At 37.4% G+C, this 15,822-nt stretch overlaps 1 long non-coding RNA gene across 1 annotated transcript in view; it reads right to left on the reverse strand.

Moving 5' to 3' along the window:
* Window positions 1–3,946: 3,946 nt before the first annotated feature.
* LOC148109451 (uncharacterized) overlaps window positions 3,947–15,822 on the reverse strand; it is a 653,768-nt gene continuing 641,892 nt past the window's right edge. Inside the window, exon 4 of the long non-coding RNA XR_015725641.1 lies at window positions 3,947–4,384. This is a non-coding gene — a long non-coding RNA (uncharacterized LOC148109451). The remainder of the gene's footprint in view (window positions 4,385–15,822) is intronic.

Consider the following 15,822-nt stretch of genomic DNA (forward strand, 5'->3'; position numbering starts at 1 on the left):
AAGGATTAAGGAAAGATACTAGACATGAAAGAATAACATAAATAAGAATTAGAAAACCTAAGAAATGTGATGACAGACTTAGTAAAGAATTAAAAATGGAAGAAAAACACCATTTTAGAAATGACTAAACGAGAAAGAAAACAAGAGTGGATAAACAACAAATATCTGAAATGAAATAGAATGTGAAAGAGAGGAAACATTAAAGTCAAGAGGAAGAAAGAGACAAAAGAGGCGTTGAGAGAAAATGGCAAATATTTAAGAAGATCCAAAACACTGATAATAGGAGTCTCTGATGGAGGGAAGTGAAGGAACAGGAAAATAATGTGAGCTATAATTCAAGGATATTTTGCTGACATAAAATAAGATTTTAAATAACATATTGAAATAGTACATTGCATACCTAAAAAGAGGGACCAACACCAAGACATATTCTAGTGAAATTATTGGACATTACAGAAACAGGAAAAATCATTTCAGCATCTGGACAAAAATAGCAAGTAACTTACAAGGAAAATAGAACTAGATTATCATTGGGACTTTTTGATATTAATGCTTATGTCACAGAAAAATAGAGTAACATATTTAAGATAGTCATACGAGCCAAGAATTTTATGTCCAACAAAACTGGCTTTCAAATATAAAGGACACAGAAATGGTTATCAACACTCAAGAACTCAGGAAATATGTTCCCCTGAGATTTTACTAAGCAATCTACTGGAAAATTAGCTTCAGACAAGCAAAATGACTAGAGAGACATTGACCTAAAGACTTGTGGTAAATATTAAACATACAGTTACTTGCAGAAATAAGACTAAATGAGGTTTAAAGGAGAGGTTAAAATATGCAATGGCTAAATGATCTGAAAATATAGATACAATCCAACCATTAAAAATGTGGGGGAGAAGGAGGAAAACCCATGCAAATAAAAATTTTAACTGTTTTCAGTAATATAATAGGTGGTGGTAATATTAAATTATTATTCTAAGTCTATTGTTTGTGAAGAGTGGATAAACCAAATGAGTAATTACGAGATATTCTATTATTCCTTGTGTCTTTGAGAACAGAGATTCTCGGAGTAGAATAAAGGAGATATAGATCTAATATAGAAGACATTAAGCAAAAATCTTGTAGTTCTGAATTTGAACTGGAAATATCAGTATGCTCTTACAAAGTATTTTAATATATATGTAATAAATATAATTAATTATACAATTATTTTATATATCATACCAGATAGTGAGAAAGTTATCAAAGATTATTAGAATAAAAAAATAATAATAATAATAAACAAGAAAACCCCCCAAAAACCCTCATGCCAGTTTGAAGAGAATCTACTAGCCAAAAAGCAGAATGTTTTGAGTTTTTTTAAACCACCTTATTGAGATATAATCAACATATGAATATTAAGTTTTATTAAGGATGAAAATTGTAAGAGATTAAAACCCATCTAATATTTTTAAATCCATGGAATTTTTTTTGGTCACCTTCTGAGGATGATAGGACCAATTCATTAATTTGAAAACTGGGTGAATATAACAAAAGAATCAAGAGTTTATCCTGCTTTTTCTCTATGAACTCTACCACACAGTAACCAAATAGTGGATGAGGGGAAATGTTTCCTTATAAAATTATTTCTAGCTAATAAATGAAAACAAAAAGAGAATTTAATGTTACCATTTTTCAATCTACAATGCTGACCACCAATGGTTATTAACATCATAAGAAGAGAGAACCCAGGCATTGTGCACCTCCTATTGTCTAAATAGTGGGGTTGAATTTGTCTCTGGATCCAACTGTTCGTATGTAGAAAACACAAAGGACCAAAAATATGTTGAATTGAATGGGTTAGAGTCTTTGACTTTTCAACACATAAGTTATAAAGAAAATAAAACAACGGGGGGGGGGGGGGAGAATGAAATTTAAAAAGCCTTAAAATACAAACGATGGGCTAGACCAAAGAATGTTCACTTGGGTGATAAAATCCTAAAGGCATACAAGGAAGAGATTAGGGGAAACTCTGGATAGAGTTATTTTTTGGAGGGGAGGCTAGCAACCCTAATTGGGATGGGACACATGGAGGGTTTTCTGGGATATCTGGCAAAGTTCTGTTTCAATCTGAGTCTTAAAAAGTGATACATAGAAAAATATAAACTAAAACATGTATATTTTAAAATGTAAAAGTAACTATGAGAATAATTAAAATTTGCATGTGTTCTTTCAATTTATTAAAAAACAAAGCATTCAATTAAACAAAACTACATAGTCCTTAAAATAAAATATAGAAGAGTAAGGAAAGAGCAGGGATAAATAAAAAAGATAGCATAATATGAGGTCACAAGATGACCAAACATGTAGAGCAAGGCAAAAGGGCCCACAGTGACCACTGGCTGAATGCAAACAGGCTCGTTAAGCGACCCACCTTGAAATAGCCACAGTCCCTAACCGACCAGTTACAACTAGGCACAGTTCCTAAGATTACCAAAAAAGGGAAAATTCCCTACATCCTGATACTCCCTCACTCCGCCCTATAAATGTGGCCCCTCACCACAGCCTCCTCGCAGACAGTCTCTCCTTTGCTGTCCTGCCCATTGCTCCTTTGCAGTGTGTTCAATAAGCTTTTATCTCTTTCGTTCTGTCTTGGGTGAATTCTTTCACCTCCTGTGCTGCCAGCCTCCACCCAATTGTGATGTCCCACATTTGGTGGCCCCCATCTAATCAGAGCACCCCACAAAACATAATAGTTTTTAAATAAAATAAATTTATGGACTTCCCATGTTAATAGACAAAGGTGATCATTTTACTTTATTTTATTTTTAAAGATTTTATTTATTTATTTAAGAGAGAGAAAGAGAGAGATCACGAGAGGGGGAAGTGTCAGGGGAAGAAGCCAGCTCCCTGCTGAGTGGGGAACCTGATTCGGGGCTTGATCCTGGGACTCCGGGATGATGACCTAAGCCAAAGGCAGATGCTTAACCAACTGAGCCACCCAGGCGCCCCCAAAGGTGATCATTTTAGATCAATACACAAAACTGTATTTTGTGCGATTTTTAAGAAACACAGTGTATTATATAGGGTTCTCCAAAGAAACAGGACCAACAGGGCGTGTGTGTGTGTGTGTGTGTGTGTGTGTGTGTGTAGGGAGAAACCGACCAATTCAAAATTATAGAGGGAGATTTTGATGTAATTCTCTCAAAAAGTAATAACAAATAAAAATTTAGTTAGGATGTAGAAGATTTGAAAAATATTACCATGTCAGTTCCAGTGGACACATATAGAAAACTAGGGTACACATATTATTTCAAAATGCATGTAAAACATTTTGAAAAATTATTTGGTTCTACTTGTTTCTTTTGGTATTGAGTTGTATAAGTTCTTTGTATATTTTAGATATTCACCCCTTATTGGATATATCATTTGCAAATATCTTCCATTCAGCAGGTTGCCTTCAGTAGGTTTCTAGATCACAAAGCTAATCTCATCAGCTATTAAATAATTAACTTAGTAGAACAACAGTTTATGACTATGGTGCAATAAAATTGTAAATCAATATGAAAATAGTTTAAAACCCCATAGAAATAGAAACAAAAAATTATACTTCAGATAATTAATAGGCCAAATAAATAAACATAAAGCAAAATTATTTAGAACTGAACGAGTGATAAGAAAATTCTACTAATAAAAACTCATGGCACTGCAGAGGGAAATTTATAGTATCAAGTGCATATGTTAAAAAAAGTACTGAAAATTAATTCTGGCCAATCATTCAAGCAAAAATTTAGAAAAAGTGTAACAGAATAAATCCAAAGAGATTAACTTAAGAAAATAATTTTTAAAAGGGTAGACATTTATTAAATAGAAAACTACACACTGGTTTGAAAATTGACAAACTATTGGCAAGATTGATTAAAAAGAGAGAATTAAATAAACACTATTAGGAAGAAATAGAGACTACAACTAGAGAAGGATAGGGTTTCAAAAATCATAAGGAACTTTGTGCCGATAAATTTGAAAATAAGCACAATTTCTTATAGAAACATATAAATGACTAAAATGGAATTAAGAAACATAAACACCCTGGATATATTTATAATCATTAAGTAACTTAAATCAATAGTCAAAATTTTACCCACAGTATTATTTACCTGTATTTACTATATAATATACATTTATTATTATATTAGTGTTATCCAGAGAAACAGAACCAAAAGGATGTGTGCATATATGTGTGTGTGCGTGTATGTGTGTGTGTGCGCACACACAGTTATTAAATATAAGGAATTGACTCACGCAGTTCAGAAGGCTGGCAAGTCCCAACCAAGATCTGCAGTCAGCTAGCTAGAGATCCCGGAGGGCAGATGTGTAGTTTCAGTCCAAGTCCAAAGGCCTGAGAAACAGGAAAGGTGATGGTGTAAGTTCCAGTCTAAAAACCAGGCTAGAGGGGCACCTGGGTGGCTCAGTCCATTAGGTGTCTGACTCTTGATCTCAGCTCAGGTCTTGATCTCACGGTTGTGAGTTTAAGTCCTGTGTTGAGCTCCATGCTGGGTGTGGAGCCTACTTAAAAAAAATAATAATAAAAAATAAAAACCAGGCTAGAGACCCAAGAGGAGCTGATGTTTCATTCCAAGACAGGAAAAGACCACTGTCCCAGCTCAGTTAGGCAGGAGGAATTCCCTCTTATTCAGTCTTTTTGTTCTATTCAGCTCTTCAACTGATTGAATAAGGCCCACCCACATGAAGGAGAACCATCTACTTCACTCAGTCTACCAATTAAAATGTTAATTTCATCTAGAAACACCCTCACAGACACACCCAGAATAATGTTTGGCCAAATGTCTGAGTACTCCGTGACTCAGTCAAGCTCACACACAAAACGAACTATTGCAGTTATTTATTTTATTCATAGTATTATTTACACTTAGATCTAAGATAACTTAGAGAAAAACTATTAGATCAAATAACAGACTTCAGCCAAGTCAGTGGACATTGGATCCACATACAAAAATCGGTGTTTGTATACACTAGCAGCAGCCCATTAGAAAATATAATGAAAAGAAAGATCATATTCATACCTACAGGAATTGTAAGGTATTTTGAAATAAGTAAAAAAAAAATGTAAGATTTTTATGAAGAAAACTATACCAATTTATTGAAGGACATGAAAGAAAATACACATAAAGGGTAATATACTATATACATGGATAGGAAGAGTCACTTTTCATAAAGAAATGTGTAAGTTCACTGCAATTCCAAATTTAAAAAATCAATGTGATTTTTCATGAAATTGAGCAGTTGATCCTAAAATTCTTTAGAAAAAGTAAAGGTCCAGGTCATTCTAATCATGAGAAAAACATCAGAAAAATTTCAATAGAGGCATATCCTACAATATGCCCAAAGAGTATTCCTCAAAATTGTTAAGGTCATCAAAAACATGGAAAGTCTGTCACCATACGTTATTAATATGTTGTACACCTGAAACTAATGTAACATTGTATGTTAATTACATTTCAGTAAAAATGTAAAAATAAAACATTCACTGCTGCCCGAGGTAGCTACAAAAAATAACTGAAAAAAATAAAATCAAACCATTATTAAAAATCATCAAAACAAAAACAAAAATAAAAACAAGGAAAGCCTTAGAAACTGTCATAGCCAAGAGAAGCCTAAGGAGACATGATGACTAAATGTAATATTGTATCCTGGATGAGATCCTGGAACACAGGAAGGACATTAGGTAAAAACTAAGAAAGTCTGAATAAACTATGAATTTTACTTAATAATATTATACCAATATTGGTTCACTAATTGTAACAAATGTACCACGCTAATGTAAATTGTTAATGACAGGGGAGACTATGTGGGTGTGTTGGGGGGTAACATGGGGGGTAACATTATCTGCTCAATTTTTCTGTAAATCTAAAACTTTCTAAAAACAAAGTCTATGTTAAGAATCAAAGTCCAAGAATAGGCAGGAAGAAGGAAAAGGAAGGTGGACTCATCACCATACTAATAGACCAAACTAAGGAACTAGAAATAGCCACATTCTGGAGATTTGATATGACAGACATACCACTAAAAAGCACTGGGATGAAGGAATATTATGTCATAAATGGTGCTAGACAATTTGATCTCCATATGGGAAAAAATTACATCTTAACCACACAACACACACGAAAATAAATTCATGCTCACTAAATGTGAAAGTAAAGTTAATAACTTTGAAATGAAAATGTAGGAGAATATCTTCATGATGTTGAAGATAGGGGAGGATTTCTTAAATGTGACACAACAGGCACAACCATAAAAGAACGTTTTTAATACATTAAAAAATTACACATTAATTATATATAAAAAAATCTGTAAAACAAAAGAAACAATAAAATTGAAACCAATGCCACAAACAAGAAGACATTTATGATGCACTAAGAAAAACTGATATATAGATAGTAAAAAAATTGTGTACATAATTTGGACAAAAACTTTGTGCATGTGCACAGACATATACAAATGTATACAATATTGTTTGTAATATCAAAATTACATACCTAGCTTAATGTCAAATGCTAAGAGAATGGATATATAAAGCTTATGCTATATAGTCAAGTATTTATTATATAGCAATTGAAAAGGATGAGTTAAGACTTCATGTATAACACACATATAGCTTGAAAGCATAAACTTGAGTGAAAATTACAATTAAAACATATTTAATATTATACCACTAATATTATACACACATAACAATATTGTCAAAAAAGTAGAAAACATGGGCAAGATGGAAAAATAATTTTTATAATTGTGGTTATAATTAGATAAAGCTATAATAAAGGTTCAACTATATCTGTAATGCTTTATCTCCTTTGGAAAAATATCTGGATCAAGTGTGGCAAAAATAATAATGTTTAAAAATCCAGATGGTGGTTAAACGAATTTTTGATGTATCATTCTTTGTAATTTTTTGTATTTATAAACATCTCATGGTAAATATATCTTTGATGAAATCTGTTTAAACATCTTCAACAGAAGCAAATGCTTTGGCCATTAACATGGATCCACACAAAGTAGTTTTCATTAACATTTGCTGACCTTAGGAACTACAGCTTTTGAATTTGAGGCAGAGAGGACCATGAGTTGAACAGTTTAATTCCTGAGCAATGTGGTTGTCATCCCTGCCTGGGGAAAAGATGTCCCAAAGAGTGTAGGAACCATATGTGACTAAATCTCTCTTGGTCCTAAAGAAGAATTTTCTATAGAGTGGGAATTCTGCTCTCTATAGAACCAATGATCATAAAATTCTTAGGTTTGAGTTTATGAAGAGGACACTTGGTCGTCTAGGATATATCTAATTAATAAATCATTAATTCATTCAACAACAAATTTACTGGATTTATTGGATATCTATTTTGTTAGGTTCAGGGCATATGAGGCAGATGTATAAGGAAATAATTCTCTAGTGCAGTGAAATTTTTATTATTTTAACAGCTGTTATCCAAATTTCTCCCAGGGAGTGAACTGCATTTGACAAATTACTTTAAGTTCTTTTAAATAGAAGATATCTGAAGTGAAAAAACAAACAAACAAAAGCTCTTCTTCATGAGAAAATGTGAATACCCTTTAAAAAGGAAGCAGGGCAGAGACGGAGATGAGCGAATAGAGGACTGAGCATGGAAAGGGGAGGAGAGGACACAGCAAGGCAGCCAAAGGCTGGATACCGCATAGAGTTAAAGGACCATAAATAGCCCTTTGATATCTAAAATTAATTTTAAGAATAGGAATAAATATCACAAAATTTGCTTTTCAGAATAGTGCACTACTATGTCTATATAGTCAGTGAGTTTCCATAAAGACAAATGCTGAAAAAAAAGGACAAATGCTGTAAGGGAGGGACATTTCTGTAAAAACTGGACACAACCTGTGTTCCTGTCTTGGTCAAGGTTGTCAGGAACAAAGACAACACATGCAGTAGCTAGAGCCCAGAGGTTGAGTTGATTATGAACATGAAAGTCTTTTCAGGGTTTATAGAGGTATTGGTGAAGGGTTCTGGATTCTCATTGCCTGAAAATCTGGGGGTATGAGCCACTATTATCTAGATCTCAGAAGGGCAGTAGAGTCCAACTTGAGTATAATAATAAAGGAATGAGATACATGTTTGCTCGGAGGAGAAAGTATCTAATTCCCTGTGGGAGTGATGAAGTTTTCATAGGGGATGTGATAGTTGATCTGGGTATTAAAACATGCGTCCATGTGTGCTGCACTGATAATGTGAGAAAGAGCAGAGGGAGCAGGACAGGCAAAGCCACAGACAATAGTGTAGTAGTTAAGAACACAGACTCTGGGATAGATTGCTTGGTTTAAATTCCAGTTCTGCCACTTACTAGTTATATCACTATGATTATTACTTCTTATTAGTACCTCAATTGTTTTTTTTTCTGTAAAATGAGGATAATAATAACATCTACCCCCTAAAAGTTGTTTATGATGATTAAATGAATCACCAGCACACAGTAAACTTTCAATGTTTTGGCTATAATTATATTCAGAGAAAAATGGGTAGCTCTGTATGATGTGCATTGGGTGCCTAATGGTGAACATTGAAGGCAGAATGTGAAAGTCTTATACACCAGACTAATTTGACTTTCTTCTGTTGGTGCTGTGGAGTACCACAATTTTTAAAGTCTGGTCAGAGTTACACTTAAAAATATGTCTGAGGGCTTTGGGGGGGGGGGGGATTGGGATAGGCTGGTGATGGGTATTAAGGAGGGCACATATTGCATGGTGCACTGGGTGTTATATGCAAATAATGAATCATGGAACATTGCATCAAAAACTGGGGACGTACTGTATAGTGACTAATATAACAAAATAAAAATTACAAAAAAAAAAAGATGTCTGTGTCAGTTCCATGGACAAGGATTGGAAGTGAGAGAGAAGAAAAAGGAGAGTAGCTGGGAAGTTTCACATTGGTCTGCTTTAATTACTCTTAGGGAAGAGACAAGTTCCTCATCTAGGGCAGTGTTGGAGTGGGTGAAGCGAACTGTGCTTACGTCAGAGTTGGCAGTTTCCCAAAGAGCCTTGTTCCAGCCTCAGAAACCACAATGCTCTAGACCAGAACTCTCCACTGGAAATATAATGCAAACTACAAATGTAAACCATGTATGTAATTTAAAATTTTCTAACGGCCACATTAGAAAAAGTAATAAGAAGTAGGTGACATTATTTTTGTTTATATTTTATTTAACTCAACATATTGAAAATATTAGCATTTCAACATGCAGTGAACATGAAAATTTGTGAGTGAGATATTTTACATTTCTCTTTTCATGAGCCTTTAAAATCTGGTGTGCATTTTATATTTATATTACCTACCAATTCAGACTAGTCATATTTCAAGTGTTCAATACCTGCATGTAGCTAGTAGCTACTGGATGAGGCAGGAAGAGAATCTTTCTGCCATCACTATTGTCTTTCAGCTTAGAAACCCTCCAGAAGTTTCCAGAAAATCTGTCAACTTTTTGTTCTGGTCAGAGATGCAAGGAGATATTTCATCATTTATGAGGTCCCTTAAACTGGCACTGGTGATAGGTAGATTGGGCTCACTCTGAGGGCAAATATTGTGTGTGATAAAAATCTTTGTTACTTTCCAAGTGGTCTGGTGTCCCTGAAAACTGTTAGTAACTAGAATTTATGAGAATTTGTCTCCCTGCAAACTTGCAGGGCTTGCCTGTATTGTATTCTAACTCTACAGTCACTTAAAGGCTCTAGGGTTTGCCTCATAAAGATAGAATTAGCTTTTACATGGACTAAAAGATGACCTGAAATATATAGACTAGAAGAGTAGTGGTGAGATCTCTTCTTATATCGAATCATTTATTTATTAAAAAAAATATTAAGTGCCTACCATGTATCAGGCACTATGGGGACACAGTGCTGAATCTGAGACATGATTTCTTCTCTCACAGAGCTCTGTCTAGTTGGTAAAAGTTGGAATCATTTGTGTTTAAGCCACCTGGTCTTATGCATGGCTTCAGGAGAGTTTTATTCATCTGGTTATTCTAAGTGTCTGTCCTTGTTGGGGGGAATTATTTGGGTTTCAGGCAATAGAACTTCAGCAAACAAGTACCTGGACCAGTTGAGGTAGGTCACACTCTCCAAAACTCTCCTGAAGTGGGTTGACTGGAAATCCCCCCAAAGATTCTAACCCCTAGCACCTGTGAATGTGACCTTATTTGGAAAGTGGATTTTTACAGAGGTAATTAAGGATATCAAGATGATATTGTCCTGGATTACTAGATGGGCTCTAAATCCCATGACAAATGTCCTTATAAGAAATAGAAGTGCAGAGGCAGACTAAGGAGAAGCCACATGAAGACACAGGCTGAGATTGGAGTCATGTATCTACAAGCCAAGGAATGCCGAGGGTCTGACACCTACCCCAAGCTAGGAGAAAGGCATGGAACAGATTTTCCCTTGGAGCCTCCAGAAGGAGCCAATCCTGTGCCTACACCTTCATTTTAGACTGCTGGCCTTCACAACTGTGAGAGAACACATTTCTTTTGTTTTAAACCACCTACTTTGTGGTCATTTGTTATAGCAGCCACAGGGAATGGATACATCCTCCTTTCCTTTAGACTTTGAGCTTTGTGGGAGGGAGCGGCTTTCATCATCTTTGTCAAACATTTATTAATCTCTCACTGGGTTCCTGGTATTAATCAAGGTACTTATAAGTTCACCAAGAAATCTAAGTATCCCACTTCATCAGTCCACCTATTCCTTTTGCTTAAACATCCACGGGCTCTCGATTTTCTCCCAGCTTGGTGACTTTTTGATGTCAAAAAAGGGATCCTTACTCAAAAACACTGGGAAGCTCTGGCCAATAAGATGAAACACAAATACCAAAACTACAGCAGACAACACCCTTTTTGGGGTAGAGTCCTAATTTTTCTCTTAGGGCCATCTTCCAAAGTTACTCCATAAGAAATCTTTGCTTCAGTACAAACAAACATAACTCTTGAACACACCTCATCACTGCCCAACAGCAGCTGAAGTCTGTTCTCTGCCTACTCATCCCTTCCCCCACGCTAAATATTATCTTCTCTGAACAGTCTCTGATTTACCCTGAACTCCAAAGAATTTGACTCAACAGCTTCACCCACTGTAGTTCAATGTATTCATTTACATGTTCTTCTTTCCTTCTGGACTACGAGCTCATCAAGGATGAGATCCAGGTTCATTCACCTTTGTGTCCCCACAGCCTGCAAATGGTAAGCACTCAACAATTACTTGCAGAATCACTGAATGATGGTATAAACGATCTTCAAATGCGAACTCATATCAAGCAGAATTGGAGCAAAGTGATGTACCAAAGAGTGGTGTGGTTACAATCGGGCCATTTTGTTAAATGCAAATGCAAGAAGCACCTAATAGTTAATGCTTTAAACACTAAACCAGAAAATAAAAAAAGGTTAGAGCCTGTTTTCCCATAGATTCTGAGACTTTCAAAGTTGTGATACTGGTGGCAAGGCCAAGAGTGGTGCCTCTCCCACCCTGTGAGCCTCCCTGGACACATTCCTTTCCCATCCTCTGTCAGAGCCCACCAGTGCTGCCAGCCGGAGCAGAAATCACTACTTCTAGATCTGAGTCCCATGCTGCTTTCATCTTTTTCCTGGAAGGGGATGAGTTTCTCTTGTTTCATCAGTCATTTGCTCCCTGTCAACAGGCCTGCTGCTAGAAGGCTTGTGTGGCTCAGGTGGCTGTGGGGAGAAGTCCCCGTGAGGCAGAGGCCGTTTGGAGTAAGCAGAAGGCCCCCAAACCAGCAGGTGCTTTAGCAGCCCCGGAGGAAAGGAAACAACCTAGACGCCTTCCCCTAAGAGGTGGTTTTACCAGAAGAAGGATGAATAGGCCGGAAACCATCCCGCCAGCAAAACTCCCCATGTCAGCTCCAAGCTGGACAAAACAAATGCGCTTTATCTGCAAGTGAGATTGGCTTCCGAGGGCTGATACATCATGCACAGACAGAGTGACTCCCTCCCAAGGAGCTTCATCCTCTCCCTTCACGAAGTGCCCTGCTCCCCTGGCGGTCTTCCTGCTGGTGACCAAACAAGTTCAAAAGGGCAGGGGAATAAGGCAGACGCTGCCTCTTTTCCTCTACTCATCCAGCCTGCACTCGGCCCTGAGGCCCAGCCTGGCTCTGGGGGGCAGGGGTTCTGCCTCTCTCTGGCATTGCTTGCCAAGGCCCAGCAGCCAGAGCCTGATGGGCTGGGAATGGCTGACCTCCAAGTGCCTCATTTCCCTCCACTCACCCCACCTAGATGGCTCAGAGGAAGCTGGAGTTCTGGTCTGCTTAGTGTTCAGATGGCCTTTCATCTCTGGTGGGAGGATCCAGGGATCCCACAGATCAACTGCTCAGCCTTGGGGATTCAGACACATTGGTCATGGGTTTTACCCAGCATTGCTGGGGTTCCCACTATGTAGTGGCAGGTTGGCAAACAGGTTAAAAGAAGGCTAATTTTGAGCTAAAAGCTCAAATAAAGGAAAGGGACCTATGATATTTTTAGTTTTCTCTCCATAATCCTAACCACCTTCTCAGCCATTAATTCTGACTATGTCTATCCCCCATTTAGGGTACAGAAAAGGAGACAGTGAGGGCAATGGAAAAGAAAGGATGAAAAAGAGACCAGCAGAGAACAGGGCACATAGGAAGGTGAGGGGAATGGGAAGGGTGAAGTCATTTGGACAGAAAGCCAGGCTGCGGCAGATACTGTAAGAATAGGACTTCTGTCCAGCAGAATGCACTTTTCCATTCTTTTCCCAGATCCTATCTCTATCTTGAACACTCTGCTGGTTTTGGAAATGCTGGGGAAATTATCCTTGGCTGTGAAGATTGCTTTCTTCTCATTGGGGGAGGCCAAACTTGCAACCGCCTCATGAGCAGGTAACCTTCATTCTTGAGTGTAAAGTCTTGTGCAGAACCTTTGATTCATAGGACTGTCATCAGCCATCTCTCTTTTGGGAGAGACAACGTGATGGAGCAGAAAAAATTCTGAACTGTCATGAACTCAACTCTACCCTTTTTAAGACGTTATTTATTTATTTATTTATTTATTCGAGAGAGAGAGGGTGAGAGAGAGAGAATGAGCATGTGAGCAGGGGAAGGGGCTGAGGGAGAAGGAGAGAATCTCAAGTAGACTCCCGCACTGAGCCCAGAGCCCAACTCGGGACTTGATCTTACCACCCTGAGACCATGACCTGAGCCAAAATCAAGGGTCAGACCTTAATTGACTGAGCCACCCAGGCATGCAATAAACTCAACACCACCCATTTCATAAGCTGCGTGACATTGTGTAACTCACTTAATCTCTCTGGATCTCAACTGCAAAATGGCACACCAGATTCTAGGGTCCTCTCCAGCTTTAAGATGGCACAGTATTTGATCATTTCTTTCACCTGCTTAAAAGTCCTACAGTGCTTTACCCATTGTCCTCACTGAGCATAACATGACAGGTCTTCATCTGCCTCTCCAGCTCTGTCTTTTGCTCTCCTCTTCTTATAGTGTTCAGGCCATCCTGAAGTAATCACAGTCACTCTTGATTCTGTTCTTTGAACATGCCATTCCCTCTGCCAGAATGCCTGCTCACTTCCCTCTTCTCCCTAACTCCTATTTTTCCTTCCCATCTCTGCCTCTTCTGGGAAGTCTTCTCTGGCCATGCCCTCACTTCAGCTGAATTAGGCCCCCCATGTATTCTTAAAGCCTGTGTGTTTACCTACATGTCACTTTCCAGAGGGTATGGTAATTGCTCTTCCTATCAAGTTGCCTTCTTAGGCCTTAATCTCACTGAAACCCTTTGACAGCATGAGCTGTCTCTTGTACTTTTATATCCAGTTTACATCTGGGCATAAAACATTAATATGATATGTCAAAGTATACAAAATATAATCTATAAAAGTTCAATATATAAAACATAACACAATGAATTCACGAATGAATCACTGAAGCTGACCTTAGACCCTTGTCTATATCTTTCTGAATTTTTTCTTAGAAATACACAGAAGAAATATTTTCTTTAGTAAGAGAACCAAGGCAATGGGAATGCCAGATAATGGGCAATAAACAAATGTATTTGGACCCCAAAGGCCTCTGGATTCTGTTAAGGAACTGTATACACTCTTGGACTAGAGATATGACATGGCCTGTTTCAAGGACTTGGAATGCACAGGGCTGACCTCAGCAGGGCTATCCCTCCAGGGAAAAACATGACAAAGTTAATTGAAGCTAAAATGTGGAGGGGCATTTAGAGAAGTGAGCAAGAGAAGTTATCAGGGTACATTTATGAATCACTTTTCTCATTTTCCAGGGACTCTGTTACTCATGCTCTCACTCATTCTCATTCTTAACTACAGAAGCATAGGACAGGACGCTCACCCAAATCATGGCCTTCCTACATTATCTAAGTAACAGTGAGAAACTGCTGGAGCAACCTGGGGGCGATTCCAAAAAATTGCAAGAGAGTCAAAAGGGCACATGAGTGTCATTACTTACTGAGCAAATGGGAGGCAGAAACTTTGGAAACACATGCTCATTAAAGAAAAAGTGAAAAAATGGAGAAACATAGCAGGAAGAGGAAAAAAATGACCCAAAGTCTACCTGCCCCTCCCTAAAGACAATTACCAAAGAGTTTGGTAGGTTTTATTAACTTCTTTTTTCCATGCATATTTTACTCCCTTTGCTTTATTTTAAAATTAGTTGTCTTCATACTGTATATGCATTTTTTCCCAATTATTTTAACTTAAATTATAAAAGAATAATCTTACTTTATATGTACTTTCAATAAATCTTTTGGATTACTTTTTACTGGCTCAGTGTCTCTTTTTTAAAGGTAATAAATAGACTTATATCCTATATAAACACCAAAGAGTAGAGACTGAGTAAAAGTAAAGAAAAATTTGAATTGTAATCAAATAAATTCATGATAAATGGAATAAGGGGTATGTGAACACTGTATATGTAGCTCCTTTTCTAGAGTCAAATGAAGCATTTCCAGAGTTAACTTGGGTAAGTAATGGGCCTGTATAGTGGGAGGAAAAAGAAAAATTTGTGGTTCCTGGCTTGTCTCTCCCCCAAAGAAGGGAGGAATCAACTGATGTTCTTTTTTCTTTATTTTCACGCCAAGTAGCCCCCAAGGATCCAAACTGCTGTTGATTTGCAATCACTGAGGGTGACTGAGATGGTCAAAGAGGCCCTGGGGCAATGGGTGGTACATTCTCTCCTGCAGGGGGCACCTGGAGGCAGAGTCACCTCAGACCTTTGTGAGCAGAGACATGGCTCTCGAAGCACTTCTCTCTGTATAAGAGGCAGAAGGGCAAGAGGGCAGGAACTGCTGCTCCCTAAAGTGATTTCCTTCCCAGCTCCCTGAAATGCTATGAAGGAAAGTTTCATTCAGGTAATGCGCCCGAAAGGATTAATAGGTGCACATTAGTTATTCATCAACATAACAACCATTCAGACATGAATGGAGAATGTAGGAATATCAATAGCAGGGGATTTAATTAAACATAGGAAGAAACTGGAAACTTCTGATTAATACCTAACTTCATGTAAAATCCCTTTTATTATTGACTCCAGCTCTGGACTAAGGAAGCTATTTAAAGTGCTTTGGTTTGGTTTTGCTTTGGAAATGTAAACTTTATTCCATATTCCTATTTAGTTCTATCTGATCTCTCTAAGGAAAAGTGAGGAAAACGGAGAATCGTAAATAGCTAATTCCAGCACTTTTTAAAACAAAGGTGGCATTGACATGGAACTGGAGGGACTATGCTAAGTGAAGTAAG

Source organism: Ursus americanus, chromosome 9 (assembly GCF_024610735.1).
Source record: "Ursus americanus isolate L20-20 chromosome 9, mUrsAme1.1.p, whole genome shotgun sequence".
Taxonomy (NCBI): domain Eukaryota; kingdom Metazoa; phylum Chordata; class Mammalia; order Carnivora; family Ursidae; genus Ursus; species Ursus americanus.